The 19976-nt window shown below is 39.3% G+C and overlaps 1 protein-coding gene across 4 annotated transcripts in view; it reads right to left on the reverse strand.

Moving 5' to 3' along the window:
* Positions 1–19976, reverse strand: part of SLC39A10 (solute carrier family 39 member 10) — a 121786-nt gene that overhangs the window by 41720 nt on the left and 60090 nt on the right. The window contains exon 1 of one of the 4 annotated variants that reach the window (XM_045817558.1): positions 8088–8419. The exons of the other annotated variants lie outside the window; for them this stretch is intronic. The gene's annotated coding sequence lies outside the window, so the exon portion shown is untranslated. Of the gene's footprint in view, positions 1–8087; positions 8420–19976 lie in introns of those variants that run through there. 4 annotated transcript variants of the gene reach the window in all.

Here is a 19976-nt window from a genome sequence, read left to right on the forward strand (position 1 = left end):
ACTTCCAAATTGGTTTCTAGAAAAATTAAGTTTTGCTACACTGCTACCAGCAATATGATCACAGCATTCTCAATAATACTTGGTGTATTAGTTTTGGAATAAGATCTTTCCTTGTTTTTATTTGTACTTTAAAAATCATTCCTGGTGTCTCAGTATTTTTATCAACATCTATGTGCTTTCACACAACATGACTTGGTCATATTATCAGGCCAGTGTCTTTTAATTTTAATTACAATGGTTTTCCCTGTCACAGATGTTTTCATTATATGCCCTATGAAATTGTTTCTGTAATTTCTTCTATGATTTCTAAATTTAAAAAGTTTCTTCTCCCCATATCTAATACCTATTTTCTTCTTTTAAAAAACTATAATTAAAGTGAACACTGCTCACAAAGAACTAGGATCTCCCTAACGTCCATGACTTTTTTCAGGGGAAATAAAAATACCCACTGAGCTAACAAAGAATACTCTCACAAACTTACCTGTTAAGAAAGTTTCTATTTTAACCTCAATAAAACTTTCAAGTACTTGTGTTTAAGCAAAAATATTCATAGGAAAAAGCTCTAACATTTGTTTTGTAAACTATAAATTATATTAGGTACTACATAATATTTTATTTACAGTGAATCTACAGAAGTTTTCTTAGAAGCTCTTTCAGTGATTTGATTTTAGCATACCTTTCTGATTTTCTCTTCTTTTTAAAAAATGGTACAATTATTTTCTTGAAAATAAACTTTTTATTTACACTGGTTATATATTGTACATCTGATTATTCACTTTATTTGAAAAAACTCTAATACACTAATTAAAATGAAAATCATAAAAAGTATGTTCCACATCACTCACTGCTGGTGGGAATGTAAACTGGTACAGCCACCACAGAAAACATTATGAAAGTTCCTCAAATAATCAAGAATAGAGTTACCATACAACCCAGTCATCCCTCTTCTGGGTATCTAACCTCCAAATTTGAAAACATTTATTTGCAAAAATATATGCACCCCTATGTTCACAGCAGCACTATTCATGGTGGCCAAGACATGGAACCTATCCAAGTGTCCTTCAATAGAGGACTGGGTAAAGATGTGGTGTGTATATAATATGGACTACTCCTCAGCCACAAGTAAAAGTGAAATACTGCCACTGGTGACAATGTGGATGGCTCGAGAATATCACGCTAAGCAAAACAAGCTAAGAAAAAGTCAAGAACCGTATGATTTTACTCATGTGGGATATAAAACTGAAAGCAACAAATGAACAAGAAAAACAAACAAGCAAGACACAGACAACAGTATGGAGGCAAACAGAGCCAAGGTGGGTGGTAAAGGGTAAAGGGGGTCAAATACACGGTAATGGAGAATTTGACTTTGGGCGGTGGGCATACAGTTGATGTATCATAGAACAGTACACTTGAAACCCATATAATTTTACATCACCCCCATAAATGTAACTTTTAAAAAGTATGCTCCAGCCCCGGCTGGTGTGGCTCAGAGGCTTGCTGGCATGCGTTGTGGGCCAGGTCCCCAGCTCGAGAGGAGCGAGAAGCAACAGATCGGTGTTTCTCTTGCACATGAATGTTTCTCTCCCTTCTATTTCTCCCTCCCTTCTTCTCTCTCTAAATAAATTTTTAAAATCTTAAAAAAAAAAGTTATAAAGTCAGTTGAAATTCTACGCTAAAAAAGATCTATGGGAATAAAAACCAATCTCATTGCTTTATAATATGGGTTTATATATAATATATAATATTATATATTATTATATATATTATTATATATTATTATATATTACATATTATATATTATATATTATATATAATATATAGTATCTAGTTCTTTTTATATGTGATTTTATATGTAATTATGTAATAATTAAATACTACATTACAATCATAAGATGTTTTTCTACTATTACTGTTTTACTGGTTCATTGTTTTATAATGTAATAAATCATGTTTTATACTATTTATCTTGATAAGGCATGTAAAATCAATCTTCCCATAGCCCCCTTCATCAAGAGGCTATGTTCCTTATAACAAAGTATGCCTCTTCACCAATAAACAGACTAAAGTAACAATTCACCTTCGGAAGAGGTGCACTAAACGTTATACCAAAACACTTGTTCACAGGCTCTTAAACATGATCATGTGTTGTTTAATAAGAGGAGTGGGCAGAGGGGAAGATGAGGAAAGGGAAACAGGACCGAGGCAGAGAAGGCATAAAAATAAGTATGAAATATATTCTGCTCTGAAGGAGGTACAGGAAGATACAATCACCTTTCAAATTAGTAAACTGTGAGAGATGCTACAAAAGGAGTGGAAACAGTGTGACAGTGTTAGGTGGTAGCTCAGAGTTGAAGGCCAAGGGCTTTACATTCCCAAGCCAAGCAAACATAATAAAGGGTGTTGAACTTCCTAGAGAGAAAATGGACTTGTGAAGAGATGAAAGGCTTCTACACACTAATAGGCGACTGAACACATGAGAACTCACATTACCTATGAATTTGTATTTGAAAGAATGTATTCCTACTAAAGTATTTTACACATATAGATTCTAAACTATTTTACGTAATAGCAACATGTCAAATAATGACAGAGCATTAACAACTGGATCCAAGGGTTGGCAGGCTTAAAAGGACCAGATAGTTAACATTTTAAGTTTTGCAGGCAATATAGTATTATATTTAAAGCAACTACTTAATTTTACCATTATGGCACCAAAGTAGCCACATATAATACATACACAAGTGAGAAGGCTGTGTTTCAGTAGTATGTAATTTACAAAAGCAGGTTGATTTGGCCTGTGGGACATAGTTTGCTGATCCTTCACTTAACCTACACATTTTTTTAAAAAACTACCAATTCAGTAGACAAGTGGAAGGAAAACCACTATCTTAAAACTCAGAAATTCACAAAATATGTAAAGTGAATTCAAAAGAAAGTTTAAAAAAATTTAGAAGTGTGAGGGCACATCTGAAATGGTTTCTTTTTATTTAAAGATATTGAAGTTACATCCCTGGGTTGCAGGCCATGACCCCCAGCAACTGCACAGTGATGTTTCTCTCTCTTTCTCTCCCCCCCTTCCCTCTCTAAAAATAATAAATAAATTCTTTGAAAAAAAGATATTGAAGTAACAGAACAGTAGATGTATACACTTTTTAAAGATTTTATTCACTTCTTTTTAGAGAGAGGGGAAGAGAGGGAGAAGAGGAACAGAAACATTGATGTGAGAGGGAAACATCAACTGGCTACCTCTGGCATGTGCTCCACCCAGGGACCAAACCCCAACCCGGGTTCGGGGCCCCAAGCAGAATCAACTGGCGACCCCTCGCATTGTGGGAAGTCAACCAAACAACTGAGCCACACAAGTCAGGGCTGGGATGTGTATCTTTGTTACCCTGTTACCACATCTGAAGGCTATTTTGATTTTCTCCTTCCTGTATGAATGATAATAAATCTAAAAACTAAAGTGATCACTGATTGACAAATTTTAAATAATTACTAGAGGATGAAAAATAACTTATGCATAATTCATAGTAATTCTACTAACAATACTTGTGGTCCTATAAAAGTACATTATCTTATTATGTTGACAGGATTAAGATACTTCCTAAAGCATTGTGATTCACTTTTCAAATCCCCAAAAACCTCTTTTCTGCATGAAATGGGTGGTCCCCACAAGCAGGGCACATATTAAGGCTAACATGGGTGATAGAAATGTTAACGCAAGGACAAGTATTATCTGATACCCCATTCTCTTTCAGCAGTGAAATATCTAAACTATAATGAGTAATTATAAAATCATCTGCCACTCCTAATGAATACAATTCAAACACTGAGTAGGATTTTAGATTTTATCCCTATGCTTACACCTGTAATACCACCACCACCACCCCATTCCTGTAACATCTTTCAGTGTGACAAATCTAATATGAAAAATCTATTAAAATATACCTTTTATCTGGCAACAACAAAAAAACCCATTATGTTCTGATAAGAAAATAGAAATATATTATGGTATTTAACACTATTATTTATAATGTGATATAACAATAAATTGTGTTGTTTTAATGCCTGAATATTCAGTGTAGTTTCTTAAGTGGCTGGAATAATTTCAATGTTATTGTTATTGAAAACTTTATGATTTCAGTTGTAAATTTCCTTAATACCTACTGAACACACTTTTAAATATTCTAATCACTGTAAATTTTTGAAATTATATTAGCTTATTTTGGAAAAACCTAAAAGTCATTGTGTGGCCCACACAGAACTTATGAATAGAAAATAATGAAAAGAAAAATAGTAGTTTGGATTATTGATAACTGGCACAATTTGGAACTACATAAATGACTATAAAAAATCGTGTAGTTATTAAAGGTCCTAGAGACTATTTTTCAAAGATCATTCTATGAAAATCATAGCTCAAAATAAACTTGAACTTAAAAAAAGTTCACAATGCAATTTTTGCATTTTCCATTTTATTTCAGTACAGTCGAGGCAATACAAAGTTATATGGGATTAAGTGGATCCAGAAAGCAGTTTTTGAATATTCCTTTTTCAAGACAAAGCCCAGATTAAATTAATAAAATTGCTGTTATTCATAGACAAAGCTAACTTCAAAGATACACCTTTAACATATACCCCTCTTCCAGCTTTGAAAAGTCCCCTACAGGCCGTGGCAGAGGAGTTCAGCTGGCTAGGGCATCGTCCTGATATATACCAAGGTTGTGGTCTCAATCCCGTCAGGGTACATATGAGAACTAACCAAATACTGCATAAATAAGTGGAACAACAAATCGACATTTCTCTCTGTAAAATCAGTAAGTAGAAAGAAATCCCCATATACTTTTGCAAGGCAATTTGGCATTATACTGTTTTATTTCCACCCAAAACTCACCCAGTATTTGGAAAATTGGGAGCTAAAAGCAATCAAAATTAACCAATTCAAAATGACTATATCCATCTTATTAGTAACACTAACCAGCAGCTGGAGGAAATCGTAAGTAGACTGGACATATAGCACCAAGAAATCTAGTTGTAATTTAAATAGATCTTTTTTTAGGGAAAGATGTGGGTGAAACTAAGTTCCAGAAAACTTCAAGGGGAACGAAACACTAGGGGGCAGCATCAAGCTGTTGGGACACGCGGGGCTCTCTTCTGACTTGGAAACCTTAAATTCAAGTTAGGCCCTGACTGGTGTGGCTCAATGGGCTGGGCAGCGTCGTCCTGCAAGCTGAGATTGCTGGTGGGATTCCTGATGGGTCCAGCACGTGCCTGGGTGGCTGGCCGCACCCCCGTCCCAGCATTGGGCCCCTTTGGGGGATGTGTGAGAGGTGACTGATTGGTGTTTCTTTTTCACATGGACGTTTCTCTCCCTCCTTTCCCCTCTCTCTAAATAGAAATAGAATCATTTTTAAAAATGTTAGTATATTCTTTAATGAGTATTTCACTATTTAACAAAAGATGACTTAATAGGGTTATGAAACTTGTTATAAGTAAGGGAAAAGAACTAGTTTTGTTTTGATTGCCTACACTTTCTTTTTCTACTGTGTACTTTGTTTCGCCTCTAGTGATTATCAGTCTAAAAATGCACTAGTGATAATGTCCTTTTGATGTCAAACAATGAAAACCCATGGTATTTCCATTCTTAAGGTGGGCGCTACATAGACAAGGGATGACATTTTTATCCAAAAAACTTCCTTGGGCTAATACTAAATTTGCATTGTATTCAATTAACATTTTTAACTTAATTAAAGAGCTTAACCACCAAGCTTTCAAATCACTGAATGTGTCCATGAGCATTATGTGACAAAAAACTGTGGAGCAAGTACCCCTCAGAGTTTAGTCTGGCACGGAAAACTCAAGATGTGTGTATATAATTATAAGTTAGAATATACAAGAGAGGCAGAAAAAATTCTCTGGGTTATTTCATATAACTAAGAGAATAACAAGATAACTATCACTGCAAAGGCCCCATAGAAACCATTAAACCTAATAAGAAAAATCTAAACCTTATGTTCTGGGGGTAATCAAGTGTTAGGGAAAAAAATAGAAAGTAGTCTTTCACCCACTAAAGAACTTAAATGCTCATGTACTTAAAAAATGTAAAATGAATTAACTATCTGGAGCCCTCTGGTTCATTATGTCATTTATTTATTACAGTAAACCCATGTCGTAGGATTTTTTTAGTACTCCAGTTCATTGATTAAAAAGATTAAGTAACTTACTCAAAGTAACCAAACTAGTTAATGGGCCAACATTTTCAACCTTAATTCTTACTCCAAAGCTGAAAAATCTTGCCAGTACTAGCCAATATCAGAGGTAGATGAGGAGGGAAGAGAATACTAAGGTAAATTCACTTTAAAAGCAAATGATCATTTGAGAGACTAATTTCCCTTGCTATAATACCTATATCCTATATTCTCCATAAATCAGTTAAAAATAAAACAAAACCAAAAATACTCCCTAGAGTAGTACCTAAATTTCAGGCCTTCTAAAGTTCTTCAAATGCAGTACTCTAAAAAAGAACTGTACTGGCTTTATTTTTTTAATCCTCACCCAAGGATATGTTTATTTATTTCAGAGAGTAAAGGAAGAGAAGGAACGAGAAATTCTATGTGAGAGAGAAATACCCATCGGTTGTCTTGAACAAATGACATAAGATATTCAAAATTTGTAGAACAGGAAGTCATAATATAAACCAGTACACAAGTCCTGATTTAAGGCTTTCGATCACCTTACCAAAATCGACTATATTCTAAATTCTCCAGCTTTCCCAAAATCTTACTTGCTTTTCTTATGTAGAATTTAGATAAGAATCCACACGTGCACACACACAAATGAAATTGAAACCTGTCACATGTTAGCTCAGATCCATTAAGAATGAGTTAGTTCCAAAGTAAAACCAGAGTACGGAAGAGCCGTAAGATATTATGTGCTTTAATGTCAGCTTTTATTACTCAAAACAGGGACCCGAGTGAAGGACCCCGAGAGCTGTGGATCCTGCGGTGATATCTCTTCCTTGTGTCCAGCTCCTAAGACGGCCCATGTGGGCAGGCTCCCACGTGAGCGGTTCTTTACAGAAGCCACAGGAAGACCTTCAACGTCACGTCAGCCGCGCCCTCCGAGGCCCCCCTCTCAGCTGGGGCACTCGGGGTCCCAAGGGAGAAACTGTAGGAGTTGAGCAGATCCCCAGACCCGGGGAGGGTGGGCGCGAAGTCTCCCCTACATTCTCCCCCCCCCCCACCCCTGGCCCCACAGCGCTCTCCGCCGAGGGGCTTTCAGGAACAAAGCCCGGGCAGCAGCGGCACCACCTCCCTGCCCACCGGCCTCCCCCATCAGCCCAGCCCCACCGAACCCTCGGCACCAGGGACCCCGCGGGCCTAAATGTGAACTCCCCTGTGCCCCGCCTCGGCTTTTCGGTTGGTCGTGGGGGAAACCAAGCCCCCACGAGGCCTCCCACGGTCGGAGCACAGGTATACCACCAACCGTTAGCCTCCGGGTGCCGGAACTGCAGCGCCCAGGCTCCATCCCAGGGCCCCCGGCTCTACCCCAGGACAGATCGAGGGGAGGATGGGGGAGGAAGAATCGCAGGCATTCAACACCATCCCACGTCAAGCCCCTCCAAGACCTGACTGTGGATGCTCCCACCCTCCGCCCCCAGGCCACGGCAGCGCAGCCCCCTCACCCAGCCCCCTAACCGCCGCTTGCCCAGAGGTCACTCCCTCGCTCTCTATGCCGCTCCTCAGCCTCTACAGGAGGCTAAGTCAGGCAGGGGATCCCGCACGCGGGATTAGAGGCTGCCTGGTCGCCGCCAACCCCAGAGCAGCTCACAGCCGACACGAGGAGCCGCGGTTCCCCACGCGCTGCCCCACGCGCTTCGCTCCGGCTCGCCACCGCCGCCAATTGCAGCAGCTGCAGGAACTCCAGCGCCCGGATCCCCGAGGGTCCCCCAGCCACCACTCCCAGGTTCTTGTCTCCCTTTCTACACCCTCCCCACTCCCACCCGCGCCGTCCTGGGACTCGGAGTCTCTGCTGCGCTTGGGGCCGGTTCTGGGGGAGGGAATGTAAACAAATCGGGGTTTTATAGTTACCTCACACTCGAGTGCCGTGTGCATCTCCTCTCCGCTCGGTACCAAACCCCGGCTGCACCAAATCGTTTATTCACCAAACCTGGCTGCGCTAACTGCGGCGCGCAGGCCCGCACGTCAGACGCCACACTACGCTAGCGGCGTACAGAGCCCACTCAGGTCCCTGCGCAGCCGCACCCCGTCCTCCTAGTGGGTGCCACGCTCTGAGCGTACTCGCATCACCCAGCCATTCACTTTGGATAACGCAGCTTACGTAGGGGGACCACCACCACTTCCAGGTCCCGCTCGGGCCATAGGAGCAATAGGAAATGCGAGTCTACGCAAAATGCGGAGCTCGGTAGCTCCGCGCTAGTTTTGTTCCAAGAAAGAACACTGCGGAGGAGTTGGGGCGGCTTCTAACGCATGCGTGGAGCGCCCTTTACCACTTGCCTTTTCTCCCGGTTTTGCAAGTTGGTTACCGCGGCCTGGGGGAGGCGGATGAGTGATGAGTAATGAAAGCTCCAAGCACAAATGCTTTACCAGAAGATTTTAGATTGATAAATTAGGATGTTTATCTGTACACGAGTTAAACATCTACCTTAATTTAACTCCTCTCCTTTGTTGAAGTAATCTTGAAGTCTCAGTGCAAGAAGCTAATATTTATTTAGTGCTAAGTGCGAGGTTTTTTGCATTGCTCTCCCTCACCCCGCAATTGATTCTATAGCGTCCTGCCTGCAGGCCTTACAAGCCTAAAAAAAAGTTGGGTCCTGAGAGTGTGTCACGCCCGATCTTGGGAAATTCTTGAGGGCTTTGACAACTTTCCAAGGTTTCCCACCACCTCCTAAAGCTTAATTTGTTATTTTTTAACACCCAACTAAGGTCAAAAACTCCGTATCCAGCCAAGCAATTCCATGGACTCCTAACTACATTGCGTTCATTCTTGCTCTAATTCTTTTACTTACACCATCCCTGCCCCCCGAATTGTCTCTACCCCTCTTAAGCAATTCACAACCCAAGCGTTCCTAAAAGGTGGCTCTAGACACCTTCTCTTTCCTGCATTACTCTGCTTCCTGGCACTTACTACATCTTCTGGCACTTACTGGTGTTCTGTCTGATGCCTATTTTCTGTAACCAGCCAAACTACTTAAAGAGTTCAAGGGTGCTTTATTGATGTTCATCAGAGTGCATAAAACCATCATCAATAGCAATAACAAGCTTCATTATGTGTCAGGTAGTTCCTAAGCGCTTTACATAAATACATTTCATCCTCATAACACAACGAGGTGGATATTATTATCCTACTCCAGGAAACTGAGGCACACGAAGTTAGGTAACTTACCTAAGATGACAGAACAAGTAGGGAGGAAAGTTGGGATCCAACCCAGTGAGTATGGCTACATATTCTTACTATTCTAGATATTTACAGCAAATGTCTCTTAAGTGTTTAATAAATGCCTACTGATTGCCAGGATACTAAGCTTCTCATATCCCTTTTTTTCTTGTATGGAAAAGCCTTATCCCTGTTGTTTTTCACAGCTGCTATTAGGCAAGGGGAGAAGGTCTGAGGTATAGAGAAAACAGATTTACTCTAAGTCCTAGTTTCAAGTCTCACTATTGTCACTAACGGTGGGACATAATAATGACCAAGATCCTCAGATTCATAGGTAAATTAAGAACTGGTCTAAATTTATCCTAAAGTCCTTAAATTTAATATAATCAGAACTAAAGTCTGTAGATTTCATAGAATCAATATAGTACATATACTGTACATCAGTGTAATATTGAAGATGTAGTACATCTTTGGGCTTAAAGCATAAAAGGCTTCCTAATTACCCTGATAATAAGGCTCATAATTATTTTATTGAACACATTATTATCACTCTTCAAATGTATGCAATATCCTTCTTTAAATAGCAATAAGGGTATAATACATTCCTCATATTTTATGGCACCCACATTGATTTTTAGTTATGTATTTACAGCTCTACTATTCAGCTGGTACAGGTACAGCTGAAATGATTGATCAAATATTGAAATGTTCCATACAAGTTAGTCAACAGCTACAGCTCCGAGTTGAAATGTCTCATGATTCCCACCTGGGCACAAGCACTTTCTCTCAGCTTCCCCAGACCTCCCACCTTGCAGGAACTAAAGGGTTACTGGCTAGCTAAAACCTATGCTTTACTAATTGTTATACATTTTAAATATAAGCCCTGTGATAGGGGAACAGAAGAGTTAAAGATTTTAGCCTTAGCTGATGGGCTTAAGTGACTAATGGGTTTGGAAAGCTGTTATTCCAGGAACTGGATGGAATGCATGACTACATGCCTCCAGGAGGTCACAAGCAATTCAACCTTTGTTACCCAAGGAGTCTGTAAGTGATAGAGGTGGTATCTGAGCCGTTGTGTTTAGGGAGGGAAAGCCTAGGATGCACATAAAGAATTGCTGATCAACACATAAAGCAGTACTAGGAAAATTTTTGCAACTCCTATCCAATTAACCTTTTTTTCCAAACCCCTTACCCACCCTTTGTTCTTATAAAAAGATCCCCTTAAAGTGAGATGTTAAGATGGTTTTTGAGGTTAAATAACCCTCTGTTTTTTCAGATCACTGGCCATCTGAATAAAATGCCCGTAAAGATTCAATCCTTGTTTCTACTTATTGGTTCTGGTAGTGACAGGAAGCACGAACACCGACATTTCCAGTTTTGCCTGCATAAAACTATAGAGTAAGCTACTTAAAAAGAGACCATATCTCCTACCACTTGTTATACTCATCCAAACATACATATATGATGGTCAACATATTCATGCTGATTAGGAAAGAGCTTAGAACAGAATTAATAAGTAGGGTAAATGATTGAACTGAAAACAAGTATATGAATTTTCCTATTGGGAAAAAGTTTCAAAAGATGACCTTGAAGCTTAACTCAAACTCACCTGCTGAATTAAACCATGGAGAGTGCAGCAAAAACATAACTATAATATATGTGTTATTTTGATCAGATTTATATGCAAGATGTTTCAGGGTACAGAATCTTTAATATGTTAGAATCAGAAAAATTCTGAAAAGGTCAGACATGCCCATCTGAACTATAGAAACAGTAGAGATGATCTGCAATTCCTGGGGTCAAGAGAGTGTTGAATTGTATGTAAACAGTTTATCTTTTATTTGCTCTGCTTATTCACACTGCTTCGGTCACAATTTTATTTCACATGTGTAAAATTTTAACCATGACTAATCTATATTTTTGAGGCATGATGTAATAAATCCAATGGCCTTTTTTTGTCTCTCAGGATTAGAAAAGAACCCACTACAATAAGTAAAGGAAATAGAACCACACTTTATATATACTTCAATCTTTAGTTATAAATAAAAAGTCTATGTCATAACTTGTTTTTTTTTTACCTCCAGTAGGGAGAAAATTGCCATCATTTACAACAGTTAAGAACCTTCAATTCATTTTTAGAGAACATGACTGATTCTAAGAAATCATATCTTTCCAAGTCAATTATTCTTTCCATAAATCAAGCTTAGTAATAACCAAATATAAAGAAACCTCCTTAACTGAATGCTCAATTTAAACTGATTTTGACTTCCGGTCAAAATGGGGGCGTAGGTAGATATGCTTCACCTCCTCATGCAACCGATAATCAAGGATTTGAAGAAGCCACATTTATCCAAATGGATAGGAGGGACAGTTGCAGAAACAGGTGGAGAGGTGCAGAGATGCAGTGTGGCACAGAGAGGTGGCGGGGGCTGTGGTGGAACAGACAATCCCACATTCACATTTGGTAGATAAAAATCAGGAGGGATATCTTTGGAGTGAATGATCTCAGTCCCAGGCCAGACCACACAGCCCATGGTTCCAGCACAGGGGAGAAAAATACCCATACCTTTTGGCTATAAGAACCAGTGGAGGTTGGGATGGTGGAAGAAATTGCCAGATTTTCAGGAGATTCAGCTTAAAGGGCCCACATGGACTTAGAATGTAGGCAAACCCACCCACTCTGGGATTCACTACCAAGGAAGCAGCTGGAAAGGCACCAGTCACATAGGGTAAGTGGGTGAAGTGACTGGAAACAGAGTGAGTGCCAGGCAAACCTCCAGACACCCAGCAGTGGCACTGTCTTCCCTCCACACAGAGCCTCAAAGCAGTGAAGCGAGTTGTCCCTCACTGGTGATTATCCAAGGTTCTGCCCCACACAATTTACAGGTGCCTTTTTTACAATAGGCCTCACCACTAAGACTGGGAGTCAAAGCAACTCTACCTAATACACAGAAACAAACACAAGGAGGCTGCCAAATTGAGGAGACAAAGAAATATGGCCCAAATGAAAGGACAGAATAACTCCAGAAAAAGAACTAAATGAAACGGAGATAACCAACCTATTTGATGTGGAGTTCAAAACATGGGTGATCAGGATGCTCAAAGAACTCACTGAGTATGACAACAACATAAAGGAAAAAATGAAGGTTACACTAAGTGAAATAAAGAGAAATCTACAGGGAACCATCAATGGAGGGAAGACAAGATTCAAATCAATGATTTGGAACATAAGAAAGAAATAAGCATCCAACCTTGACAACAATAAGAAATAATAAAAAAAAAAAGGATAATATAAGGTGCCTCGGGGATATCTCTAAACGTATGAACATCCAATCATAGTGATGCCAGGAGGAGCCAAGGAAGAGCAAGAAATTGAAAACTTATTTGAAAAAATAATGAAAGAAAATTTTCCTAATTTGGCAAAGGAAACAGACATGCAAGTCCCAGAAACACAGACAGTCCCATTAAGTTGGACCCAAAGAGGACCACACCAAAACACATCATAATTAAAATGCCAAAGTTTAAAGATAGAGAGAATCTTAAAAGCAGCAAGAGAAAAGCAAGGGAGTTAACTATAAGGTAGTTCCCATAACTATCAGCTGATTTCTCTAAAGAAACCTTACAGGCAAGAAGGGGCTGGCAAGAATTATTCAAAGTCATGAAAGGTGAGGACCTACAACTCTAGATTACTCTATCCAGCAAAACTATCATTTAGAATGGAAGGGCAGATAAAGTGCTTCCTAGACAAGGTAAAGCTAAAGGAGTTCATCATCACAAAGCCATTATTACATGAAATGTTAAAGGGACGTGTTTAAGAGAAAGAAGATCAAAACTATGAACATTAAAATGCCAACAAATTCACAAATGAGTTAATCAACCAATGAATTTAAAAAAAAAAAAAAACTGAGCAAACAACCAGAACAGGAACAGAATCATAGATATGGAGATCATTTGGAAGGTTATCAGCTAGGAGGGGGTATGGGGAGAATGGAAGACAAGGTGCAGGGATTAAGAAGCATAAATGGTAGGTACAAAATAGACAGGGGTTGTTAAGAACAGTATAGGAAATGGAGAAGCCAAAGAACTTAAATGCATGACCTATGGACATGAACTAAGGGGGAGATTGCTGGAGAGAAGAGGGGTACTGGGCAGAGGGGGGCAGAGGGGGAAAAATTGGGACCATAATAGTATAATCAATAAAATATATTTAAAAAAATACACTGATTTTTACATGGCCAGAAAAGTTTGGTTTCAGGCAAAGTTATGCTTAGAGGCAAGAGTAACAAGAAAGACTAAATTATATCAATATATAACCCTGAGGTCAGGGGACACTAATTACTAGAAACGAGTGTTAAAAGATTGGGGAAAGAAGACCTGAGGAATATGTTCTAAACATAGACCTCAACACTAACTACCTATTCACTTTAGAGACTATGTATTTTCAGCCTGGAGATTTACAGCCCGAGCTCCAGATCTGAAGCCACAGAAATGTGAAATATACATCCCACTTCTGCTCTGTGAGGCCCATAGTACTGTGTGGCATGTAACACGTCAGGCCCATGGTCAGGATGGGAAGTGGGGCCTGTGGAACAGTCTTTTTCTGATCCTTTGAGGAATTATGGCTCCACTCTCTCACCTAAAGACTTGCCCTTCCTAAAATGAAGATAAATTGACCTTGAGAGCTTGTATGAAAGTTCAAATCAATGGCGTCCTTTCTAAAGAGCTGGACTCATGTAAATGACAAAGCCACTCTCTTCCACAGAGCCCACCTCTTTGAGGAGGGTACACAACTGCAGGGAGAGATGGATTAATCCCACCCTAGTGAGAGACAAATCTGACTGCCGTGCCTGTAAATGAGACCATTCTGAGTTGGCAACTTTAAAGAACAAAATGAGTTTCAGGCTATCTGCAGTAACAAAAATAGATTGGAGAAATGAAACAATTAACACAATAATACAAGCAACTCCCCACCCATGTAGAAAAATTAACTTCTTTCTATGTGATTTGCTTAGATGATGCCAAAATTAGTGGGATCCCTTAATTTCCAACCACCCCATTATAATCAAAAGGCCTTTCCCACTACCCATTCCTGCAGGAAGAAAGACAATAATGGAGAAGCTTAAAGCCTGTTTCTCCCAGGCAAATCCTTTAAAATAGAAATGAGGCCTAGCCCAGGGGAAAGAGGAAGAAGATCCACTCAGAAGAATGAAAATAAGCAAGAAGCTCAGAGCTTAAAGCCAAGGTTAGAGGCAGACCACACATTTGCCTCTTACAACTATCAACAACTGGATTTTATTTAAAAAAGCATCCCCATTGGTGCTAGGGACATTTCTCACCCCAAACCTACTATATTGTGCTCACCAATCCCGGGAAACCCACATTTAGAACTTTATTTTTGGGCCTTGAAGTCACAGGGATTTGGACCCTAAGAGGAGATACTATCATTTTATTATTTATTTATACTGCTGTGAGAATATTCCCCCCCCCCCAGGTCTTTTCTGAAGAGGAAGTTTTAAGAAGAGAGACAACATGATTATCTAGGTTTCTAACCATAGCGTGAATTAGTTACCATGTAAATATATTTTTTAACCTTTTTATTGTTGTTCAATTACAGTTGTCCCCATTCCCCCCCCCCATCACTCTCCCCTGCCCTGCCCACTTCTTACCTCTCACATTCAATAACCCCCACCCTGTTGGCTTTGTCCCCGGGTCCTTTATACACGTTCCTTGTATTAACCCTTCTTCTTCTTTCCCCTGTACCATGTAAATAGTTTTAACAACAGATTCATTTGCTTAACTGGTTAAAATCAACTTATTTTTAAAATTCATTTTAAAATGTCATCACCTGAGGGCAAATTTTAAATCTTGCCTAGGACTTCTAAGATGATGAATAATGAGACCCATTTCACAACTGATGTTTTTGAAAACAATCAAATACAACTTTTAAAATCAAGACACACCCAGTTTATTTAACAAGTATTGCTTACCTTTATTAAAATTTTCACAGCAATGATGCAGCAAAATTCTAAATATTAAGGAAAGCAATAAATAAATTGTCAATGCAAGACTAGCTTGTAGGGATTTCCAAATTTTTCTTGCATTGTCTAAGTAAAGCTCAAATCATATTTTATTTTTACTAATAAAGATAGGGAAACTCAAGAGTTAAAAGATTTTAGCTTTAATTTATAGGCTGAAGTGATTAATGCTCATGGAAAGCTGTTATCCCAGGAACTAGAATGTGTGACCTCCAAGAGGTCACAAGCAATTCAACCTTTGTGCCCCAGAAGGTCTGCTATGTGAGCCATTGTGTTCAAGGGAGGGAAAACCTGTGATACAGGTAAATAATTGTTGATCTACAGATGAAGAAGTGTTAGGAAACTCGAGGGACTGCAACTCTTACCCAACTAACCTTTTTTCCAAACCCCTTATTACCTACCCTTTCTTCTCCTTTAAAAAAAGGCCAGCTTGAAATGAGATGTTAAGACAGTTTTTGAGGGTACATAACCTGCCATCTTCTCAGATCGCTGGTCACCTGAATAAAATGTCCATAAAGATTCAATCCTTGTCTCTGCTTAATGGGTGTGGTGGTGACAAGCAGCACTAACACTGACTTTTCCAGTTACAATAGGTCATTTTTAATTTCTTCATAGAATTCCATAAACCACCTCTTCTTACCAGCACACATCTTTAGAGTAGTTTTAGAAATTTCCTAATGTTTTTCAAGGAATGATTCTGGCTGTGCCCAATAGTTACCTCTCGTGCTTGGCTTTTGTTCTCATAGATGATCTCAACTATAGCCTCCAGTGATTTCATTATCCTCAAGTTTTATTCCAATTGCAATGACAGTTGCTTTCTCTAAGCAGTTATGTTTCAATCTTTTTTCCCACCTTAAACACATGAAGATACATGGTGTAAAATATGCCAAGCACCACTTCAAATGCTTTAAATACGGTAACTCAATTTATTCCTATGACCGCCCTGCAAGGTATATATTATGCCCATTTCAGAGATAAAGAAAACTGAGGTGGTGACGTTGGATGTGGCAGGGCCAGGACCCCAGTCCAGACAGCCTGGCTCTAGAGGTGATGGGTGCTCTTCACCCCTACATTACCTTACCTCTTATATTAAGACTGTGCAGGTCCCAGGCTTTGTGAGGATATCTACATTGCTTTATCTGCAAATATTATTTTTTTAAACAAGACAGTAGAACCATAAACTGGTTTCTTCACAGTCCCTAATGTTGTACTTCAATGGGCATTTTAAAGAACAAAAAATATAATAACATTTTGAGATATTTATAATGTGAACATTTGTTCTTTCTTGCTTTATCTTTCAGCTTGACTAGCTTGAATCAATTCCAAGGGAGATGTTTATTCCACAGTCTCTTAAATTAGAATGTTAATTAGTCAATCTGGTTATACATTTAGTTGAAAGCTTTTCCCTCTTTATGGCTATTTGGTATAGTTGTTCAAGTATTTATTTTTACCAGTAAGGTTGCATTAAAAATTAGGCAGAGTTGGGTGTATGTCAATGACTTTGATCACCATCATGTAAATATGAGCTACTAAGGTGCTAATCCAGGGGTCGCCAACCTCCAGGCCGTGGACCAGTACCAGTCTAGTTATACCAGTCTGGCCTGCGGCCTGTTAGGAACCAGGCTGCACAGCAAGAGGTAAGCTTGATTGCAATGCACTTGAATCATCCTAAAACCATCCACCCTCACCCCAGTCCCTGGAAAAACTGTCTTCCACAAAACTGGTCCCTGGTGCTAAAAAGGTTGGGGACCACTGTGCTAATCAGTGAAGAATTGGTCAGGTGCAGGCAAATATACTCCAACAGGTTTAAAGTGTAATTCACGTAGGGATTAAAGGTTCATTTGGTCCTTAGATTTATATGAATCTCTATCTTCTGCAAGTCTACCTTGGAAAGAGACAAACAGTAAGGAGTAGAAATATCTTCAAGCAAAAAGTTTGTGCTTTTTTTATGTGCAAGCCACTCAAGTAGCTGGGAAATGAGGCCAGACAAAATATAATTCTTGCACCTACCTAAGTGGTTTACAATCCAGCTGGGGATGAAATTAAAGAGGCAATTACAGGACAGAGTGTCAAGTGCTATGTTAGAGACAGGTATGAGTTGCTATGGCAGCCAAAGGCCAAAAATGGCTTGCAAAAGGAAGTGAAGTTCAAGGTCTGACCTGAAGGATGAGTAGGAGAGCCAGCTAAAGAGCAAGGGGCAGAGCAAATGAGTGAAAATGTGGTTCTCAACAGTGGGAATGGGAACACATAGTGTGTGTTCAGCAAGCAAGCAAGCAAGGCCTTCCGGTACCATGTATGAGTCTAAATTCTACCCTGATGACAGTAAAAGCCACTGGAGGATTTAAAGCAGGCAAGTGGCATGACCACAAGCAAGAAGGGAATAAGTAATATGGTAAATTTGGTAGTCAGCATAATTCTCCACCTCCCCTTACCCCAAAGAAGTCCACATTCTAATTCCTAGAACCTGTAGGTATATTAGGTTACATGACAAAAGGAATTGGAATCTGGGATGGGAGTAGGTGGCTAAAATAATCTGCCTTTAAAATTGGTAGATTAAATTCAACCAATTCTGTGAGCATCCTAATGACCAGTGTTTTGAACTGTGCATCATTTGATCCATTCATGACATAGTGCTTTCAAAGGGTCTGTTTTTAATAACTGGAACACTAGGTATAATGTAATATAGAACATGTAATGAGATGCTGTGTTTGGAGAAATAAACACAGTACAAAAACTATTTTGTAAAGTACATGAATAGTGGTGGGATTTGGGCAGGTCATCAGAGTTTTGGAATTTGTCTACCATGGTCCTGATGCTACTACTACTAACGGACATTTATTTAATGTTTGCTGTATGTCAGAACTTTCTTAACTGTCTTAAGTACATTATCTTACTCAATTCTTACAACCCTAGGTATTCTTGTTATTCCCATTTTACTGATAAGAGCACAAAAATGACTGCAGAAAAGTGACAAAGCCTGCTCAATTGGGGACACCGCTAAAGTTTAAACCCACAGTCCAAGTTTAAAGCCCTTGATCTTAGACTACTAAGGTACTTATCAGTGTGTGTGTATGTGTGTGAGAGACAGAAAGAGAGAGAGGGAAAGAGAGAAACAGAAACAGAGATACAGAGAGAGACAGAGATAGAGGAAATAGAGTTGCTAAATTTCAAATCTGTTTTAATAAACTAAGGGCCAAATTGTTCTGGCCAACAAAAATGTCCTGTTGAACTTTCAGCTATGCTTAGAAATAAAGCTCTAACACTCCTATTTGTGTTTCATTTTATTTGAATTTTTATATTTTGTAGCACGTCACATTCATGCTGGAAACAGAGCACATTTTTAAAATATTTACTGCATTTGTGCAATATTTAAACTGATGCCCCACATTGTTCAATAATAGGTTTGGCGACTGGTAATCAGTCAGGTCTGGATTAGCCTGACAGTGGGGGCGGTTGTTGAGGAGTAAAGAGGAGGTAACAGCTAACATAAAATGACTGTAACAATGAAGTTCTGATAAGCTCTTAAGAGACAGATGGACTGACTTTCGGGCCAACCTTAGTTGAAAGTGATGGTATCTTACCCGTTTGGGGCTGGGGAGGCAAGCGCTGCCAGTTGTGCATAAGTGACCAGCAGAGGACAGGTAGGAAGAAGACTGAGAAATTCTGGTTCAAGGTCCCCGTTTCTTCTCTTTTCTGTTGTCCCTCATCCAACCCTGACCTACCACAGGTTAGCTCTATTTTCAAACCATCAGTGATCAGCTACAGTTTTTCTGCAAAATGGTTTATCCCTTATCATAATTAGTAGAAAAAGTGACAGTATGACTGAACATCATTTGACTTATTTGACTGTGCAAGCATAATATTATTTAACAATTATTCTACGAAGCATGTACAAAGTTCTATAGTTTTATATTATTAAATCAACCCACCCTAGAAATAAGGATGGACAGATTCAGATGAAGGGCACACATCTCTTAATGTTTCCCAAGTGAACATCCATTTACGCACTCCAATTTCTCTTGCTCTTATAGTCAAAATTGTTAAAAAAAAATAAAAGACTTTTTCACACATACACACTTACTCAACCCACTTTTTCAACTCTTTAAAGCCGGGCTTCCATCCCTCCAGGTTCTCCAAATTGTCACTAATGGCCTGACCTACTAAATCCAATGGTCACTTTTAACTGGTATTCCATTTGATTTCTCTGCCCCCTTTGAGGCCATTAACCACTTCCTACTTCAAATCCTCAGGAAATTTGATGGATTTATTGGCAAAATTAAGAAGCAAAATGAAAAATCTTCTCATTTCTAAGAAGACATTCAGGACACACAGCTTGAGAAGAAGCTGAAGAGTGTGCCTTCCTCCCAAACTGACTGCCCCAGCTAATGAGATGCCTGCCTCACCGTGCCTCCCCCAGCCTTGCTTGCCCCCTTCACTGAGAGTCTGGGTACCCCTCCTCTCTCATGGCAGACAGCACTCTTATGATTTTTTACTAACCTTGTTAGTACCTCCTTGCCTATCTTTGTCAAGGGTTTTTGTTTTCTAAAC

The sequence above is a fragment of the Phyllostomus hastatus genome, unplaced genomic scaffold, assembly GCF_019186645.2.
Source record: "Phyllostomus hastatus isolate PE091 unplaced genomic scaffold, TTU_PhHast_1.1 phas_contig_1, whole genome shotgun sequence".
NCBI lineage: Eukaryota > Metazoa > Chordata > Mammalia > Chiroptera > Phyllostomidae > Phyllostomus > Phyllostomus hastatus.